The sequence below is a fragment of the Camelus dromedarius genome, unplaced genomic scaffold, assembly GCF_036321535.1.
Source record: "Camelus dromedarius isolate mCamDro1 unplaced genomic scaffold, mCamDro1.pat HAP1_SCAFFOLD_114, whole genome shotgun sequence".
NCBI lineage: Eukaryota > Metazoa > Chordata > Mammalia > Artiodactyla > Camelidae > Camelus > Camelus dromedarius.
Genome location: NW_026989787.1, coordinates 1,634,137 through 1,650,254, shown reverse-complemented (window position 1 = coordinate 1,650,254; position 16,118 = coordinate 1,634,137).

Sequence of the window (16,118 nt, the reverse complement as noted above, 5' to 3'; positions counted from 1 at the left end):
CAACTCGGTTTTACTGTGAAAACTGCAGGAAGTTCAAACCGGCACTAGGAAACAGACTGAGAAACCAGAGTAAACGTTTCTCCTGCAACCCATTCCCTTTGTGCTAGATGAACGAACGTCTCTCCACATGCTCAGTTCTGAGAGATAAGTGTGTGTGAAAGCCTTCCTTCACCTGGCTTGTTGGGAACACAAAGTTTCTTTTCAGTTGCAAACTCCACTCCATACATATATATGTGGAGGTACTAGCTCCAACTCAGTTTTACAGAGAAAACTGCAGGATATTCAAACCTGCACTAGGAAACAGACTGAGAAACCAGAGTAAAAGTTTCTCCTGCAAACCGTTCCCTTTGTGCTAGATGAACGAACGTCTCTCCACATGCTGAGTTCTGAGAGATAAGTGTGTGTGAAAGCCGCCCTTCACCTAGCTTGTTGGGAACCCAAAGTTTCTTTTCAGTTGCAAACTCCACTGCATACATATATATGGGGAGGTACTAGCTCCAACTCGGTTTTACAGTGCAAACTGCAGGAATTTCAAAACGGCACTAGGAAACAGACTGATGGACCAGAGTAAAAGTATCTCCTGCACCCGTTCCCTTTGTGCTAGATGAACGAACGTCTCTCCACATGCTCAATTCTGAGAGATAAGTGTGTGTGAAAGCCGTACTTCACCTAGCTTGATGGGAACACAAAGTTTCTTTTCAGTTGCAAACACCGCTCCATACATATATATGGGGAGGTTCTAGCTCCAACTCGGTTTTAGAGAGAAAACTGCAGGTTATTCAAACCGGCACTAGGAAACAGACTGAGAAACCAGAGTAAAAGTTTAGCCTGCAACCCGTTCCATTTGTGCTAGATGAACGAACGTCTCTCCACATGCTGAGTTCTGAGAGATAAGTGTGTGTGAAAGCCGTCATTCACCTAGATTTTTGGGAACCCAAAGTTTCTTTTCAGTTGCAAACTGCACTGCATACATATATATCGGGAGGTACTAGCTCCAACTCGGTTTTACAGTGCAAACTGCAGGAACTTCAACCCGGCACTAGGAAACAGACTGAGGGACCAGAGTAAAAGTATCTCCTGCACCCGTTCCCTTTGTGCTAGATGAACGAACGTCTCTCCACATGCTCAATTCTGAGAGAAAAGTGTGTGTTAAAGCCGTCCTTCACCTAGCTTGATTGGAACACAAAGTTTCTTTTCAGTTGCAAACAATACTCCATACATATATATGGGGAGGTACTATCTCCAACTCGGTTTTAGAGTGGAAACTGCAGGAACTTCAACCCGGCACTAGGAAACAGACTGAGGAACCAGAGTAAAAGTTTCTCCTGCAACCCGTTCCCTTTGTGCTAGATGAACGAACGTCTCTGCACATGCTCAGTTCTGAGAGATAAATGTGTTTGAAAGCCGTCCTTCACCTAGCTTGTTGGGAACACAAAGATTCTTTTCAGTTTCAAACTCCACTCCATACATATATACGGGGAGGTACAAGCCCCAAATCGGTTTTACAGTGAAAACTGCAGGAACTTCAAACCGGCAGTAGGAAACAGACTGAGATACCAGAGAAAAAGTTTCTCCTGCAACCCGTTCCCTTTGTGCTAGATGAACGAACGTCTCTCCACATGCTCAGTTCTGAGAGATAAGTGTGTGTGAAAGCCGTCCTTCACCTGGCTTGTTGGGAACACAAAGTTTCTTTTCACTTGCAAACTCCACTCCATACATATATATGGGGAAGTACTAGCTCCAACTCAGTTTTACAGAGAAAACTGCAGGAAATTCAAACCGGCACTAGGAAACAGACTGAGAAACCAGAGAGAAAGTTTCTCCTGCAACCCGTTCCCTTTGTGCTAGATGAACGAACTTCTCTCCACATGCTGAGTTCTGAGAGGTAAATGTGTGTGAAAGCCGTCCTTCACCTAGATTGTTGGGAACCCAAAGTTTCTTTTCAGTTGCAAACTCCCCTGCATACATATATATGGGGAGGTACTAGCTCCAACTCGGTTTTACAGTGCAAACTGCAGGAACTTCAACCTGGCACTAGGAAACAGACTGAGGAACCAGAGTAAAAGTAGCTCCTGCACACGTTCCCTTTGTGCTAGATGAACGAACGTCTCTCCACATGCTCAATTCTGAGAGATAAGTGTGTGTGAAAGCCGTCCTTCACCTAGCTTGATTGGAACACAAAGTTTCTTTTCAGTTGCAAACTCCACTGCATACATATATATGGGGAGGTACTAGCTCCAACTCGGTTTCACAGTGGAAATTGCAGGAACTAGAAACCGGCACTAGGAAACAGACTGAGAAACCAGAGTAAAAGTTTCTCCTGCAACCCGTTCCATTTGTGCTAGATGAACGAACGTCTCTCCACATGCTAAGTTCTGAGAGAAAATTGTGTGTGAAAGCCGTCCTTCACCTAGTTTGTTGGGAACACAAAGTTTCTATTCAGTTGCAAACTCCACTCCATACATATATATGTGGGCGGTACTAGCTTCAACTCTGTTTTACAGTGCAAACTGCAGGAACTTCAAACCAGCACTAGGGAAAATCCTGAGAAACCAGAGTAAATGTTTCTCCTGCAACCCGTTCCCTTTGTGCTAGATGAACGAACGTCTCTCCCCATGCTCAGTTCTGAGAGATAATTGTGTGTGAAAGCCGACCTTCACCTAGCTTGTTGGGAACACAAAGTTTCTTTTCACTTGCAAACTCCAATCCATACATATATATGGGGAGGTACTAGCTCCAACTCGGTTTTAGAGAGAAAACTGCAGGATATTCAAACCTGCACTAGGAAACAGACTGAGAAACCAGAGTAAAAGTTTCTCCTGCATACCATTCCCTTTGTGCTAGATGAACGAACTTCTCTCCACATGCTGAGTTCTGAGAGATAAGTGTGTGTGAAAGCCGCCCTTCACCTAGCTTGTTGGGAACCCAAAGTTTCTTTTCAGTTGCAAACTCCACTGCATACATATATATGGGGAGGTACTAGCTCCAACTCGGTTTTACAGTGCAAACTGCAGGAACTTCAACCCGGCACTAGGAAACAGACTGATGGACCAGAGTAAAAGTATCTCCTGCACCCGTTCCCTTTGTGCTAGATGAACGAACGTCTCTCCACATGCTCAATTCTGAGAGATAAGTGTGTGTGAAAGCCGTACTTCACCTAGCTTGATGGGAACACAAAGTTTCTTTTCAGTTGCAAACACCGCTCCATACATATATATGGGTAGGTTCTAGCTCCAACTCAGTTTTAGAGAGAAAACTGCAGGTTATTCAAACCGGCACTAGGAAACAGACTGAGAAACCAGAGTAAAAGTTTCTCCTGCAACCCGTTCCATTTGTGCTAGATGAACGAACGTCTCTCCACATGCTGAGTTCTGAGAGATAAGTGTGTGTGAAAGCCGTCCTTCACCTAGATTTTTGGGAACCCAAAGTTTCTTTTCAGTTGCAAACTCCACTGCATACATATATATGGGGAGGTACTAGCTCCAACTCGGTTTTACAGTGCAAACTGCAGGAACTTCAACCCGGCACTAGGAAACAGACTGAGGGACCAGAGTAAAAGTATCTCCTGCACCCGTTCCCTTTGTGCTAGATGAACGAACGTCTCTCCACATGCTCAATTCTGAGAGAAAAGTGTGTGTGAAAGCCGTCCTTCACCTATCTTGATTGGAACACAAAGTTTCTTTTCAGTTGCAAACAATACTCCATACATATATATGGGGAGGTACTATCTCCAACTCGGTTTTAGAGTGGAAACTGCAGGAACTTCAACCCGGCACTAGGAAACAGACTGAGGAACCAGAGTAAAAGTTTCTCCTGCAACCCGTTCCCTTTGTGCTAGATGAACGAACGTCTCTGCACATGCTCAGTTCTGAGAGATAAATGTGTTTGAAAGCCGTCCTTCACCTAGCTTGTTGGGAACACAAAGATTCTTTTCAGTTTCAAACTCCACTCCATACATATATACGGGGAGGTACAAGCCCCAAATCGGTTTTACAGTGAAAACTGCAGGAACTTCAAACCGGCAGTAGGAAACAGACTGAGATACCAGAGAAAAAGTTTCTCCTGCAACCCGTTCCCTTTGTGCTAGATGAACGAACGTCTCTCCACATGCTCAGTTCTGAGAGATAATTGTGTGTGAAAGCCGTCCTTCACCTGGCTTGTTGGGAACACAAAGTTTCTTTTCACTTGCAAACTCCACTCCATACATATATATGGGGAAGTACTAGCTCCAACTCAGTTTTACAGAGAAAACTGCAGGAAATTCAAACCGGCACTAGGAAACAGACTGAGAATCCAGAGAGAAAGTTTCTCCTGCAACCCGTTCCCTTTGTGCTAGATGAACGAACTTCTCTCCACATGCTGAGTTCTGAGAGGTAAGTGTGTGTGAAAGCCGTACTTCACCTAGATTTTTGGGAACCCAAAGTTTCTTTTCAGTTGCAAACCCCCTGCATACATATATATGGGGAGGTACTAGCTCCAACTCGGTTTTACAGTGCAAACTGCAGGAACTTCAACCTGGCACTAGGAAACAGACTGAGGAACCAGAGTAAAAGTATCTCCTGCACACGTTCCCTTTGTGCTAGATGAACGAACGTCTCTCCGCATGCTCAGTTCTGAGAGATAAGTGTGTGTGAAAGCCGTCCTTCACCTAGCTTGATGGGAACACAAAGTTTCTTTTCAGTTGCAAACTCCACTGCATACATATATATGGGGAGGTACTAGCTCCAACTCGGTTTCACAGTGGAAATTGCAGGAACTAGAAACCGGCACTAGGAAACAGACTGAGAAACCAGAGTAAAAGTTTCTCCTGCAACCCGTTCCATTTGTGCTAGATGAACGAACGTCTCTCCACATGCTAAGTTCTGAGAGAAAATTGTGTGTGAAAGCCGTCCTTCACCTAGTTTGTTGGGAACACAAAGTTTCTATTCAGTTGCAAACTCCACTCCATACATATATATGTGGGCGGTACTAGCTTCAACTCTGTTTTACAGTGCAAACTGCAGGAACTTCAAACCAGCACTAGGGAAAATCCTGAGAAACCAGAGTAAATGTTTCTCCTGCAACCCGTTCCCTTTGTGCTAGATGAACGAACGTCTCTCCCCATGCTCAGTTCTGAGAGATAATTGTGTGTGAATGCCGACCTTCACCTAGTTTGTTGGGAACACAAAGTTTCTTTTCACTTGCAAACTCCAATCCATACATATATATGGGGAGGTACTAGCTCCAACTCGGTTTTACTGTGAAAACTGCAGGAAGTTCAAACCGGCACTAGGGAACAGACTGAGAAACCAGAGTAAAAGTTTCTCCTGCAACACATTCCCTTTGTGCTAGATGAACGAACGTCTCACCACATGCTCAGTTCTGAGTGATAAGTGTGTGTGAATGCCTTCCTTCACCTGGCTTGTTGGGAACACAAAGTTTCTTTTCAGTTGCAAACTCCACTCCATACATATATATGTGGAGGTACTAGCTCCAACTCAATTTTACAGAGAAAACTGCAGGATATTCAAACCGGCACTAGGAAACAGACTGAGAAACCAGAGTAAAAGTTTCTCCTGCAACCCGTTCCCTTTGTGCTAGATGAACGAACGTCTCTCCACATGCTGATTTCTGAGAGATAAGTGTGTGTGAAAGCCGTCCTTCACATAGCTTGTTGGGAACACAAAGTTTCTTTTCATTTGCAAACTCCAATCCATACATATATATGGGGAGGTACTAGCTACAACTCGGTTTTACAGTGGAAATTGCAGGAACTAGAATCCGGCACTACGAAACAGACTGAGAAACCAGAGTAAAAGTTTCTCCTGCAACCCGTTCCCTTTGTTCTAGATGAACGAACGTCTCTCCACATTCTCAGTTCTGAGAAAAAATTGTGCGTGAATGCCGTCATTCACCTGGCTTGTTGGGATCACAAAGTTTCTATTCAGTTGCAAACTCCACTCCATACATATATATGGGGAAGTACTAGCTCCAACTCGGTTTTACAGTGAAAACTGCAGGAACTTCAAACCGGCACTAGGAAACACAATGAGAAACCAGAATAAAAGTTTCTCCTTCAACCCGTTCACTTTGTGCTAGATGAGCGAACGTCTCTCCACATGCTCAGTTCTGAGAGATAAGGGTGTGTGAAAGCCGTCCTTCACCTAGCTTGGTGGGAACACAAACTTCCTTTTCAGTTGCAAACTCCAATCCATACATATAAATGGGGAGGGACTAGCTCCAACTCGGTTTTACAGTGAAAACTGCAGGATATTCAAACCGGCACTAGGAAACAGACTGAGAAACCAGAGTAAAAGTTTCTCCTGCAACCAGTTCCCTTTGTGCTAGATGAACGAAAATCTCTCCACATGCTCATTTCTGAGAGATAAGTGTGTGTGAAAGCCGTCCTTCACATAGCTTGTTGGGAACACAAAGTTTCTTTCACTTACAATCTACAATCCATACATATATTTGGGGAGGTACTTACACCAACTCGGTTTTACAGTGAAAACTGCAGGAACTCCAAACCAGCACTAGGAAAAAGCCTGAGAAACCAGAGTAAAATTTTCTCCTGCAACCCGTTCCCTTTGTGCTAGATGAACGAACGTCACTCCACATGCTCAGTTCTGAGAGATAAGTGTGTGTGAAAGCCGACCTTCACCTAGCTTGTTGGGAACACAAATTTTCTTTTCACTTGCAAACTCCAATCCATACATATGTATGGGGAGGTACTAGTTCCAACTCGGTTTTACAGTGAAAACTGCAGGAAGTTCAAACCGGCACTAGAAACAGACTGAGGAACCAGAGTAAACGTTTCTCCTGCAACCCGTTCCCTTTGTGCTAGATGAACGAACGTCTCTCCACATGCTCAGTTCTGAGAGATAAGTGTGTGTGAAAGCCTTCCTTCTCCTGGCTTGTTGGGAACACAAAGTTTCTTTTCAGTTGCAAACTCCACTCCATACATATATATGTGGAGGTACTAGCTCCAACTCAATTTTACAGAGAAAACTGCAGGATATTCAAACCGGCACTAGGAAACAGACTGAGAAACCAGAGTAAAAGTTTCTCCTGCTACCCGTTCCCTTTGTGCTAGATGAACGAACGTCTCTCCACATGCTGAGTTCTGAGAGATAATTGTGTGTGAAAGCCGTCCTTCACCTAGATTGTTGGGAACCCAAAGTTTCTTTTCAGTTGCAAACTCCACTGCATACATATATATGGGGAGGTACTAGCTCCAACTCGGTTTTACAGAGCAAACTGCAGGAACTTCAACCCGGCACTAGGAAACAGACTGAGGGACCAGAGTAAAAGTATCTCCTGCACCCGTTCCCTTTGTGCTAGATGAACGAACGTCTCTCCACATGCTCAATTCTGAGAGAAAAGTGTGTGTGAAAGCCGTCCTTCACCTAGCTTGATTGGAACACAAAGTTTCTTTTCAGTTGCAAATTCCACTCCATACATATATATGGGGAGGGACAAGCTCCAACTCGGTTTTAGAGTGAAAACTGCAGGAAATTCAACCCGGCAATAGGAAACAGACTGAGGAACCAGAGTAAAAGTTTCTCCTGCAACCCGTTCCTTTGTGCTAGATGAACGAACGTCTCTGCACATGCTCAGTTCTGAGAGATAAATGTGTTTGAAAGCCGTCCTTCACCTAGCTTGTTGGGAACACAAAGATTCTTTTCAGTTTCAAACTCCACTCCATACATATATACGGGGAGGTACAAGCTCCAAATCTGTTTTACAGTGAAAACTGCAGGAACTTCAAACCGGCACTAGGAAACAGACTGAGAAACCAGTGTAAAAGTTTCTCCTGCAACCCGTACCCTTTGTGCTAGATGAACGAACGTCTCTCCACATGCTCAGTTCTGAGAGATAAGTGTGTGTGAAAGCCGTCCTTCACTTGGCTTGTTGGGAACACAAAGTTTCTTTTCAGTTGCAAACTCCACTCCATACATATATATGGGGAGGTACTAGCTCCAACTCAGTTTTACAGAGAAAACTGCAGGAAATTCAAACCGGCACTAGGAAACAGACTGAGAAAACAGAGAGTAAGTTTCTCCTGCAACCCGTTCCCTTTGTGCTAGATGAACGAACGTCTCTGCACATGCTCAGTTCTGAGAGATAAATGTGTTTGAAAGCCGTCCTTCACCTAGCTTGTTGGGAACACAAAGATTCTTTTCAGTTGCAAACTCCACTGCATACATATATATGGGGAGGTACTAGCTCCAACTCGGTTTTACAGCGCAAACTGCAGGAACTTCAACCCGGCACTAGGAAACAGACTGATGGACCAGAGTAAAAGTATCTCCTGCACCCGTTCCCTTTATGCTAGATGAACGAACGTCTCTCCACATGCTCAATTCTGAGAGATAAGTGTGTGTGAAAGCCGTACTTCACCTAGCTTGATGGGAACACAAAGTTTCTTTTCAGTTGCAAACACCGCTCCATACATATATATGGGGAGGTTCTAGCTCCAACTCAGTGTTAGAGAGAAAACTGCAGGTTATTCAAACCGGCACTAGGAAACAGACTGAGAAACCAGAGTAAAAGTTTCTCCTGCAACCCGTTCCATTTGTGCTAGATGAACGAACGTCTCTCCACATGCTGAGTTCTGAGAGATAAGTGTGTGTGAAAGCCGTCCTTCACCTAGATTTTTGGGAACCCAAAGTTTCTTTTCAGTTGCAAACTCCACTGCATACATATATATGGGGAGGTACTAGATCCAACTCGGTTTTACAGTGCAAACTGCAGGAACTTCAACCCGGCACTAGGAAACAGACTGAGGGACCAGAGTAAAAGTATCTCCTGCACCCGTTCCCTTTGTGCTAGATGAACGAACGTCTCTCCACATGCTCAATTCTGAGAGTAAAGTGTGTGTGAAAGCCGTCCTTCACCTAGCTTGATTGGAACACAAAGTTTCTTTTCAGTTGCAAACAATACTCCATACATATATATGGGGAGGTACTATCTCCAACTCGGTTTTAGAGTGGAAACTGCAGGAACTTCAACCCGGCACTAGGAAACAGACTGAGGAACCAGAGTAAAAGTTTCTCCTGCAACCCGTTCCCTTTGTGCTAGATGAACGAACGTCTCTCCACATGCTCAGTTCTGAGAGATAAGTGTGTGTGAAAGCCGTCCTTCACCTGGCTTGTTGGGAACACAAAGTTTTTTTTCACTTGCAAACTCCACTCCATACATATATATGGGGAAGTACTAGCTCCAACTCAGTTTTACAGAGAAAACTGCAGGAAATTCAAACCGGCACTAGGAAACAGACTGAGAAACCAGAGAGAAAGTTTCTCCTGCAACCCGTTCCCTTTGTGCTAGATGAACGAACTTCTCTCCACATGCTGAGTTCTGAGAGGTAAGTGTGTGTGAAAGCCGTCCTTCACCTAGATTGTTGGGAACCCAAAGTTTCTTTTCAGTTGCAAACTCCCCTGCATACATATATATGGGGAGGTACTAGCTCCAACTCGGTTTTACAGTGCAAACTGCAGGAACTTCAACCTGGCACTAGGAAACAGACTGAGGAACCAGAGTAAAAGTAACTCCTGCACACGTTCCCTTTGTGCTAGATGAACGAACGTCTCTCCGCATGCTCAATTCTGAGAGATAAGTGTGTGTGAAAGCCGTCCTTCACCTAGCTTGATGGGAACACAAAGTTTCTTTTCAGTTGCAAACTCCACTGCATACATATATATGGGGAGGTACTAGCTCCAACTCGGTTTCACAGTGGAAATTGCAGGAACTAGAAACCGGCACTAGGAAACAGACTGAGAAACCAGAGTAAAAGTTTCTCCTGCAACCCGTTCCATTTGTGCTAGATGAACGAAAGTCTCTCCACATGCTAAGTTCTGAGAGAAAAGTGTGTGTGAAATCCGTCCTTCACCTAGTTTGTTGGGAACACAAAGTTTCTATTCAGTTGCAAACTTCACTCCATACATATATATGTGGGCGGTACTAGCTTCAACTCGGTTTTACAGTGCAAACTGCAGGAACTTCAAACCAGCACTAGGGAAAAGCCTGAGAAACCAGAGTAAAAGTTTCTCCTGCAACCCGTTCCCTTTGTGCTAGATGAACGAACGTCTCTCCCCATGCTCAGTTCTGAGAGATAATTGTGTGTGAAAGCCGACCTTCACCTAGCTTGTTGGGAACACAAAGATTCTTTTCACTTGCAAACTCCAATCCATACATATATATGGGGAGGTACTAGCTCCAACTCGGTTTTACTGTGAAAACTGCAGGAAGTTCAAACCGGCACTAGGGAACAGACTGAGAAACCATAGTAAAAGTTTCTCCTGCAACACATTCCCTTTGTGCTAGATGAACGAACGTCTCACCACATGCTCAGTTCTGAGTGATAAGTGTGTGTGAAAGCCTTCCTTCACCTGGCTTGTTGGGAACACAAAGTTTCTTTTCAGTTGCAAACTCCACTCCATACATATATATGTGGAGGTACTAGCTCCAACTCAATTTTACAGAGAAAACTGCAGGATATTCAAACCGGCACTAGGAAACAGCCTGAGAAACCAGAGTAAAAGTTTCTCCTGCAACCCGTTCCCTTTGTGCTAGATGAACGAACGTCTCTCCACATGCTGATTTCTGAGAGATAAGTGTGTGTGAAAGCCGTCCTTCACATAGCTTGTTGGGAACACAAAGTTTCTTTTCATTTGCAAACTCCACTCCATACATATATATGGGGAGGTACTAGCTACAACTCGGTTTTACAGTGGAAATTGCAGGAACTAGAATCCGGCACTACGAAACAGACTGAGAAACCAGAGTAAAATTTTCTCCTGCAACCCGTTCCCTTTGTTCTAGATGAACGAACGTCTCTCCACATTCTCAGTTCTGAGAAAAAATTGTGCGTGAATGCCGTCATTCACCTGGCTTGTTGGGATCACAAAGTTTCTATTCAGTTGCAAACTCCACTCCATACATATATATGGGGAAGTACTAGCTCCAACTCGGTTTTACAGTGAAAACTGCAGGAACTTCAAACCGGCACTAGGAAACAGAATGAGAAACCAGAATAAAAGTTTCTAATTCAACCCGTTCACTTTGTGCTAGATGAGCGAACGTCTCTCCACATGCTAAGTTCTGAGAGATAAGGGTGTGTGAAAGCCGTCCTTCACCTAGCTTGGTGGGAACACAAACTTCCTTTTCAGTTGCAAACTCCAATCCATACATATAAATGGGGAGGGACTAGCTCCAACTCGGTTTTACAGTGAAAACTGCAGGATATTCAAACCGGCACTAGGAAACAGACTGAGAAACCAGAGTAAAAGTTTCTCCTGCAACCAGTTCCCTTTGTGCTAGATGAACGAAAATCTCTCCACATGCTCATTTCTGAGAGATAAGTGTGTGTGAAAGCCGTCCTTTACATAGCTTGTTGGGAACACAAAGTTTCTTTTCACTTGCAATCTACACTCCATACATATATTTGGGGAGGTACTTACACCAACTCGGTTTTACAGTGAAAACTGCAGGAACTCCAAACCAGCACTAGGAAAACGCCTGAGAAACCAGAGTAAAATTTTCTCCTGCAACCCGTTCCCTTTGTGCTAGATGAACGAACGTCACTCCACATGCTCAGTTCTGAGAGATAAGTGTGTGTGAAAGCCGACCTTCACCTAGCTTGTTGGGAACACAAATTTTCTTTTCACTTGCAAACTCCAATCCATACATATGTATGGGGAGGTACTAGTTCCAACTCGGTTTTACTGTGAAAACTGCAGGAAGTTCAAACCGGCACTAGAAACAGACTGAGGAACCAGAGTAAACGTTTCTCCTGCAACCCGTTCCCTTTGTGCTAGATGAACGAACGTCTCTCCACATGTTCAGTTCTGAGAGATAAGTGTGTGTGAAAGCCTTCCTTCTCCTGGCTTGTTGGGAACACAAAGTTTCTTTTCAGTTGCAAACTCCACTGCATACATATATATGGGGAGGTACTAGCTCCAACTCGGTTTGACAGTGCAAACTGCAGGAACTTCAACCCGGCACTAGGAAACAGACTGAGGGACCAGAGTAAAAGTATCTCCTGCACCCGTTCCCTTTGTGCTAGATGAACGAACGTCTCTCCACATGCTCAATTCTGAGAGAAAAGTGTGTGTGAAAGCCGTCCTTCACCTAGCTTGATTGGAACACAAAGTTTCTTTTCAGTTGCAAATTCCACTCCATACATATATATGGGGAGGTACAAGCTCCAACTCGGTTTTAGAGTGAAAACTGCAGGAACTTCAACCCGGCAATAGGAAACAGACTGAGGAACCAGAGTAAAAGTTTCTCCTGCAACCCGTTCCTTTGTGCTAGATGAACCAACGTCTCTGCACATGCTCAGTTCTGAGAGATAAATGTGTTTGAAAGCCGTCCTTCACCTAGCTTGTTGGGAACACAAAGATTCTTTTCAGTTTCAAACTCCACTCCATACATATATATGGGGAGGTACTAGCTCCAACTCATTTTTACAGAGAAAACTGCAGGAAATTCAAACCGGCACTAGGAAACAGACTGAGAAACCAGAGAGTAAGTTTCTCCTGCAACCCGTTCCCTTTGTTCTAGATGAACGAACTTCTCTCCACATGCAGAGTTCTGAGAGATAAGTGTGTGTGAAAGCCGTCCTTCACCTAGCTTGTTGGGAACCCAAAGTTTCTTTTCAGTTGCAAATTCCACTGCATACTTATACATGGGGAGGTACTAGCTCCAACTCGGTTTTACAGTGCAAACTGCAGGAACTTCAACCTGGCACTAGGAAACAGACTGAGGAACCTGTATAAAAGTATGTCCTGCAACCGTTCCCTTTGTGCTAGATGAACGAACGTCTCTCCACAAGCTCAGTTCTGAGAGATAAGTGTGTGTGAAAGCCGACCTTCACCTAGCTTGTTGGGAACACAAAGTTTCTTTTCAGTTGCAAACTCCACTCCATACATATATATGGGGAGGAAGTAGCTCCAACTCGGTTTTACAGGGAAAACAGCAGGAACTTCAAACCGGCACTACGAAACAGACTGAGAAACCAGACTAAAGTTTATCCTGCAACCGTTCCTTTGTGCTAGCTGAAAGAAGGTCTCCCCACATGCTCAATTCTGAGAGATAAGTGTGTGTGAAAGCCGTCCTTCACCTAGCTTGTTGGGAACACAAAGTTTCTTTTCAATTGCAAACTCCAATCCATACATATATATGGGGAGGTACTAGCTCCAACTCGGTTTTAGAGAGAAAACTGCAGGAATTTCAAACCGGCACTAGGAATCAGACTGAGAAACCAGAGTAAAAGTTTCTCCTGCAACCCGTTCCCTTTGTGCTAGATGAACGAACGTCTCTCCACATGCTGAGTTCTGAGAGATAAGTGTGTGTGAAAGCCGTCCTTCACATAGCTTGTTGGGAACACAAAGTTTCTTTTCATTTGCAAACTCCACTCCATACATATATATGGGGAGGTACTAGCTCCAACTCGGTTTTACAGTGGAAATGCAGGAACTAGAAAACGGCACTACGAAACAGACTGAGAAACCAGAGTAAAAGTTTCTCCTGCAACCCGTTCCCTTTGTGCTAGATGAACGAACGTCTCTCCACATGCTCAGTTCTGAGAAAAAATTGTGTGTGAATGCCGTCATTCACCTGGCTTGTTGGGAACACAAAGTTTCTATTCAGTTGCAAACTCCAGTCCATACATATATATGGGGAGGTACTAGCTCCAACTCGGTTTTACAGTGAAATCTGCAGGAACATCAAACCGGCACTAGGAAACAGACTGAGAAACCAGAATAAAAGTTTTTCCTTCAACCCGTTCCCTTTGTGCTAGATGAACGAACGTCTCTCCACATGCTCAGTTCTGAGAGATAAGTGTGTGTGAAAGCCGTCCTTCACCTAGCTTGGTGGGAACACAAACTTCCTTTTCAGTTGCAAACTCCACTCCATACATATAAATGGGGAGGGACTAGCTCCAACTCGGTTTTACAGTGAAAACTGCAGGATCTTCAAACTGGCACTAGGAAACAGACTGAGAATCCAGAGTAAAAATTTCTCCTGCAACCCGTTCCCTTTGTGCTAGATGAACGAACGTCTCTCCACATGCTCATTTCTGAGAGATAAGTGTGTGTGAAAGCCGTCCTTCAACTAGCTTTTTGGGAACACAAAGTTTATTTTCACTTGCAATCTCCACTCCATACATATATTTGGGGAGGTACTAACACCAACTCGTTTTTACAGTGAAAACTGCAGGATCTTCAAACCAGCACTAGGAAAAAGCCTGAGAAACCAGAGTAAAAGTTTCTCCTGCAACCCGTTCCCTTTGTGCTAGATGAACGAACGTCTCTCCACATGCTCAATTCTGAGAGATAAGTGTGTGTGAAAGCCGACCTTCACCTAGCTTGTTGGGAACACAAAGTTTCTTTTCAGTTGCAAACTCCACTCCATACATATATATGTGGAGGTACTAGCTCCAACTCAGTTTTACAGAGAAAACTGCAGGATATTCAAACCGGCACTAGGAAACAGACTGAGAAACCAGAGTAAAAGTTTCTCCTTCAACCCGTTCCCTTTGTGCTAGATGAACGAACGTCTCTCCACATGCTCAGTTCTGAGAAAAAATTGTGTGTGAATGCCGTCATTCACCTGGCTTGTTGGGAACACAAAGTTTCTATTCAGTTGCAAACTCCGCTCCATACATATATATGGGGAGGTACTAACTCCAACTCGGTTTTACAGTGAAAACTGCAGGAACTTCAAACCGGCACTAGGAAACAGACTGAGAAACCAGAATAAAAGTTTTTCCTTCAACCCGTTCCCTTTGTGCTAGATGAAAGAACGTCTCTCCACATGCTCAGTTCTGAGAGATAAGTGTGTGTGAAAGCCGTCCTTCAACTAGCTTGGTGGGAACACAAACTTCCTTTTCAGTTGCAAACTCCACTCCATACATATGAATGGGGAGGGACTAGCTCCAACTCGGTTTTACAGTGAAAACTGCAGGATCTTCAAACCGGCACTAGGAAACAGACTGAGAATCCAGAGTAAAAATTTCTCCTGCAACCCGTTCTTTGTGATAGATGAACGAACGTCTCTCCACATGCTCATTTCTGAGAGATAAGTGTGTGTGAAAGCCGTCCTTCAACTAGCTTTTTGGGAACACAAAGTTTCTTTTCACTTGCAATCTCCACTCCATACATATATTTGGGGAGGTACTAATACCAACTCGGTTTTACAGTGAAAACTGCAGGATCTTCAAACCAGCACTAGGAAAAAGCCTGAGAAACCCGAGTAAAAGTTTCTCCTGCAACCCGTTCCCTTTGTGCTAGATGAACGAACGTCTCTCCACATGCTCAGTTCTGAGAGATAAGTGTGTGTGAAAGCCGACCTTCACCTAGCTTGTTGGGAACACAAAGTTTCTTTTCAGTTGCAAACTCCACTCCATACATATATATGTGGAGGTACTAGCTCCAACTCAGTTTTACAGAGAATACTGCAGGATATTCAAACCGGCACTAGGAAACAGACTGAGAAACCAGAGTAAAAGTTTCTCCTGCAACCCGTTCCCTTTGTGCTAGATGAACGAACGTCTCTCCACATGCTGAGTTCTGAAAGATAAGTGTATGTGAAACGGACCTTCACCTAGCTTGTTTGGAACACAAAGTTTCTTTTCATTTGGAAACTCCACTCCATACATATATATGGGGAGGTACTATCTCCAACTCGTTTTTACAGGGAAAACAGCAGGAACATCAATCCGGCACTACGAAACAGACTGAGAAACCAGACTAAAAGTTTATCCTGCAACCGTTCCTTTGTGCTAGCTGAAAGAAAGTCTCCCCACATGCTCAATTCTGAGAGATAAGTGTGTGTGAAAGCCGTCCTTCACCTAGCTTGTTGGGAACACAAAGTTTCTTTTCACTTGCAAACTCCACTCCATAAATATATATGGGGAGGTACTAGCTCCAACTCGTTTTTAGAGAGAAAACTGCAGGAATTTCAAACCGGCACTAGGAATCAGACTGAGAAACCAGAGTAAAAGTTTCTCCTGCAACCCGTTCCCTTTGTGCTAGATGAACGAACGTCTCTCCACATGCTGAGTTCTGAGAGATAAGTGTGTGTGAAAGCCGTCCTTCACATAGCTTGTTGGGAACACAAAGTTTCTTTTCATT